Below are 6,000 nucleotides of genomic sequence, written 5' to 3' on the forward strand. Positions count from 1 at the left end.
TGATCCTCGGAAGTACCTGAAACCATAACCCAAAAACTGTAAGCCAACGCTTAGTGAGTTTCCCCCAAAGCACCACCACATAAACATAACAAACAACAACATGCATAAATGAGCCTTTAGCATGACTGGACCGCCTCGCAAGGCCTACGACCTATCTGGACTGCTCCCAAGCCTTCGACATGTATGGACCGCCTCGTTGGGCCTACAACCTATCTGGATCTCTCATCGGGCCTTCTGCCTGACTGGACCGCCTTGCAGGGCCTACAACCTATCCGGACCGCCCCGAGTATCTTGGCCTTAAGCACAAAGCAAGACCACCTCAACCTAACCAACTATAACATGTCGACATATACATAATAGATAAACATATAACCAATCAACAAACAAACATGCAGATCTACAGATCACTACTGCATGCTAACATCCTATATACCACGATATAAATCTAACATATCACTACATCATAACAACATCCTATATACCAGGATAAAGATCTAAAAGATCACTACATCATAGCAACATACAGTAAACCAAGATATCAATCCAATGGACCGGGCCTGGTGCCTTCGACCTGTAAGTACAGTGAGGAAAACTCATATCTCAATCTGAACAATAGCTAATGAGGTCCCAACTCCGAGTCTCAGCTCTAAACGTTACCTATCCATCCAAATGACCAATTCTCAAACACAATCCAAAATACCCAAAATACCCCTAGGTCAAACTTGGTCAACCCTGGTCAAAGTCAAAGTCAACAGTTAAGGTCTCAAAAGTCAATATCCCTTCCTAGCGGAGTACGCCCTGTATACCAAGAGAGTACGCCTAGCGTACTCTGATGTTGACAAAAAAGCGGGGCACTGACCGCGTAAGCGCAACGTACCTTCAGCCCAGTTCCAAAACTCTATTAAGAGCTTATTCCATTAAGCCCTTCAGTCTAAAACTTAGATCCAAGCCCAAAATGATGTCCTAAGTCATAAAGTTTCCAACTTTATGACTTTGCATGGCTATTAAATGCTTAATGTCCATAAGCCTATGTTCTTAACCCAATAAGACCATCTAACACATGCATGGGTTACATACAACACTCAAGGTTATATTTTTATGGTTCATAATAGCTCCATAATGGATAAAGTTTCCAACTTTATCTGTTACAATGGTCCCAACAAACAAGATCTAGTCTTTAAGACTCAAAGGGACCCAAAAGCGCATCTTTTCAACTTAATCCATTAAGTCTGTAACATCCCAAAATTCAAGACTAAAAATTTCTTTTAATAAAGTATCACTTAAAGTAAACTCATCATTTCAAAACATAAACAGAGTATTAGTTTTCAAAACACATGTTCATTATCAGAGTAAAACATTCCCAGGCTGACTAATCTATGGTGTGTGTCATGCGATCATCCCGAGCTCCATCATCCCCTACCGGAAGTACCTGAAACCAAAACTGAAAGCCGTAAGCACGAAGCTTAGTGAGTTCCCCAGATACCACATACCATACAAACCATTCATAGCCAAGAACCATACATAACCGACTTATCCATAATCAAGTAAGGTGCTATGTGCCAAACATAGTCTTGCCATTATGCCACGGGCCGCACGTGGTCTTCCTGGTCAAGCCTGGGCCGCTTCCTGGGTCTTACAGACAAGTGCCAAGGGCCACCCCCTGGTCTTACAGACGTGTGCCAAGGGCCACCCCCTGGTCTTCTATGCAAGTATCACAAAGACAACCGTACATACTACTCTACTTAGCTAAACAGCATACAATGTGCCAGAAGCCACCTCCTGGTCTTTCATATATATAGCATACAATGCGCTAGGAGCCACCTCCCGGTCTTTCATACATATTGCCTAGGGCTAACCCCCGGGTCTTCCTATCATCCATAATAACATATTGTATGCCAGGAGCCGCCCCCTAGTCTTTCATGCATATTGCCTAGGGCTAACCCCCGGGTCTTCCTACCATACATAATAACATACTGTGTGCCAGGAGCCGCGCCCCTGGTCTTTCATGCATATTGCCTAGGGCTAACCCCCGGGTCTTCCTACCATACATAATAACATACTGTGTGCCAGGAGCCGCCCCCTGGTCTTTCATGCATATTCTAAATGGGCCGGCATTGGTGCCTTAGACCCATACAAACAGTGAGGAGACTCACCTCGCACTGCTGAACTCTGCTGATAATCCTCTGGTTGCTGACCGACAACTCTCTAAACTCCTGCTCCACTAGCTACCCGAGCTACCAATATCAAAGCAACACTGAGTCTAACTGACCCCCGAAAGATAACCAAGTCAACTCAGGTCAAAGTCAAAGTCCTGGTCAAATTCAACCTTCCAGGTCAACCCTACTCGTCGAGTCACCCTACTGACTCGCCGAGTTCATAAGTCCAGAGTCCTTCCACTCGTGACTCTACTCGCCGAGTCAGTCCATGACTCGCCGAGTCTACCGATTTCCGAGTCCTGACCTGTCCAACTCACCAAGTCTCTAATCGACTCACTGATTCGAGTCTAAGCTCGAAGGGTTTGGGGTTTCGCGACTTGACTCGCCGAGTCCAAGACAATCTTCATCCAACTCGCCGATTTCATGCCCAACTTCATCCGACTCGACGAGCTGTTCATCCCACTCGTCGAGTTCCTCCTCATCTTCAAGCTACTCGCCGAGTCCACTCAAAGGACTCGCCGAGTCCATCAAGTCCTTCATACATGCAAAGGACTTTTGAGTCATGCAGGGACTCAAATCTGTAGATCTACCCTTCCCAAGCCTATTCCTCACGTAAAGTTGCAAACTTTACGTGTAGAGAAAGAGATCTAAGCAAAATACACCATAAACTAGGGTTTAAGGCCAAGGGGATTCAACATTGACTCAAGGGCTGATACTTTAAGCTTCTCTAGTCCATAACACACTTGGATCTGAAGTAGCAACTCCAGATCCGGCTTCTAACTCGAATGGGTGTCAACCATGGATTAAAAGCCCCAAATCTCACAACCATGGAAGACCTAAAGGAGAGAGGGACGACTTATTACCTTCAATATCTCAGAAAGGCTCCACAAACTCCGGATCTATAGTCCCTTCTTGCTCCTCCAAGTTCCTTCTTCCTTCTCCAAGCTTTAATGCACCTTCCAAGGCAACAAATGGCTCAATCAAAGGTTATGACGGCTAGGGTTTGGTATCCAGGGCTGAAGAGGCAGTAAGGGAACCCTAGGAAGAAGATTAAGACGTTTATATAGGCTCTAAGTCCCGAATTTAGGGTTTTCCACGCACAGACCAGACTCGCCGCGTCACCTTGGCCTACTCGCGGAGTCGGTCACTTACTCCTCTGCCTGGATCCCGCTCGGACTCGCCGAGTCCCTCCGTGGACTCGCCGAGTCGACCCCTAAACTTAGTGTTTTCTTTCCTTTCTTGGTCTTCAAAACTTTGGGTGTTACAACTCTCCCCCACTTAAATTAAACTTCGTCCTCGAAGTTTGCCATGGCCCACTTCCTGCGATCCGACTTCAATACCCACCAATTATCCCAACACCAGCTGCCTACCTTCGCTGGTCTTCCACCTGGTCATTCTGACTAACGTAAACCTCGCGGTTAAACCTCGCGTCAAACCTGACCCTGAACAACTCAGAAACACAACTTACTCAACCGATAATCCTTCTGGTACTCACCGAGTACTGCACTGAACCTATAGGGGTTCACCCCTTCTTTCCGTGGGCAAATTTCTTGCCTTCCTGAGGCAAAGCTCCATATCTAACTATTTCCTCTGACACTGTGAAGGTCCTATCCTTCACCAACTTCATCACCCCCGCTATTCCCAAAACGGGTCATCACCGTCTGTAATCACTGACACTCCTCTCTGCCAGAACTTGGTGCCGAGCACCCCTCGACCAACTATCTGAATTTCACCATAGACTGCTTACCAGCACTGCTACTGGCTGGAAATTTCTACTATTCCTTATCTGCCTTCCGGATGAATTGAGATCACCTTGGTCCCTACCAATCTACCAATATCTGGATTACCGGCTCCCACCGGTCGCTAGCCCCAACTCAACTCCTAGTCACTCCCAGCGAATTTCGAAGAAACTTTACCAATAATCGCTCAATCCACTCTGCCACTAAATCATACACCTGACACATTCACTCTAACGAGTAGGGACCGATGAATGCTACGGGCCACCCCGTAGTCTTACAACATTTCCACGCTGCCAGCCAACCAAAGTTACGGTCCGCCCCGCAATCTTGCTAAACCAGTGCTACGGGCCACACCGTAGCCTAACCATACTCACATACGATTGCTGCGGGCCATACCGCAGTCTTGCTAATCTAATGCTACGGACCACACCGCAGTCTTACCAATCTAATGCTACGGACCACACCGCAGTCTTACTAATCTAATGCTACGGACCTCACCGCAGTCTTACTAATCTAATGCTACAGGCCACACCGCAGTCTTACTAATCTAATGCTACGGGCCACACCGTAGTCTTACTATACTTCCCTTACTATCTAGCCACTGGTGAATGCTACGGCCATCCGGTAGTCTGACAACACCTTCCCACACCGTCTAGCTGCTAACGGATGCTACGACTAACCCATAGTTGATCATACAGCACCACCGAGTACTCCCAAGTGGTACTCATGTCCCAAATGGAACTCCCAACCGATTCCTATGAAATCCGCGACCAGAAATTTCGAGAATGAGGTCTCACAGTTGGCAAGTTTTCCAAACTTCCAATTTACACTATCCTCCAATCATACAGTCACCTGAGCCGTCTTTCTTACTAACAAGAGAGCGAACTTATCCCAGTTTCAAGACCCCTTCTACTCCCATAACCTGATTGTTTCTCCCCCACTTAGCCTCAGCTAAGTCTTTACTGCCTGCGAAAACCCGAAGATTTCCATTCCTTCCTTCCTTACACGATAGGCATGATAACCACCATCGCCCTATCCCTGCTAGCGATCCGTCTCTAGCCCACTCCAACTACCGTATGATTACCGAATACTAGATGAACACCGCCCGCATCCCTGATGCTAAAAAAAATCCTCTAAGCTCTGACTACTGTCCTTACAGTCCGAATAACTGGGCACAAACTCCTTGGTGATAAGCCACTTTCCTTGGTGCTTCCGAAAGCCATCCCGAACGCCCAGATTAAAACCATCAAACCCCGATGATGGTGGCTGACCACTTCCCGAATCATTTTCAACCGTAACCGAGATGATACTGAACACTTCGAACCCGAAGTGAAAGATGATCTACACTAGCTACTAATAGCTCCTGGTATGCAATTGGCATATGGCAATTCCAAAATACAATCCAAATACAAGCAGAGAGACAAATCATACATAAAATTGCCTGAGTCCAGGGTAAAAACTTCCCTAATTCACATAGGAATGAAAATAGCCATAGATACGTACCTGCAACATTCCTTTCTGTAATCCAGATCTTCCGCATCTGTCACTGCATGGCACTACCTTCTCGCTCATCCGTAATCCTCATAGTCGTTGGGGCAGGCGCACTCCCTGCTCCTCCCCTCATCGTCGGGCAGTCGGTCCTCTTGTGGCCCACCTGATTGCAGTGAAAACATAATGGGCTTGCCCCCCGTGGGCAGTCCCTGCTGACGTGACCATCACTGCCACACTTGTAGCTGCCGGAACCCCTGGAATGACACACTCCCTCGTGCGGTTTCCCGCACGTGCTGCACTGACTTCGGCCCTGCCGACCCACTAATCGCTGATCTGAAGTCTTAGGTCTCTTCCCGGAACCCTCCAAAGTGAATGTCTGATCTGAATTCCTCTTCGCAATGTGCTCTAGATCGATCTCCCTCTCCCTAGCTCTGGCAATCATAGAGTCCAGGGTCGGGCATGCCGAGAAGCTGACATGCTCCCGAATCTCCGCTCTCAACATGTCATGATAGCGGGTCCTCTGCATCTCATCATCCCCTGCATACTGAGGAACTAATAGGGCCCTCTCCCGAAACTTGGCGGTAATCTCCGCCACCGACTCTGTCGTCTGTCTC

The sequence above is a fragment of the Lactuca serriola genome, chromosome 5 (genome assembly GCF_051521515.1).
Source record: "Lactuca serriola cultivar US96UC23 chromosome 5, Lser_US96UC23_V15, whole genome shotgun sequence".
Lineage (NCBI taxonomy): Eukaryota > Viridiplantae > Streptophyta > Magnoliopsida > Asterales > Asteraceae > Lactuca > Lactuca serriola.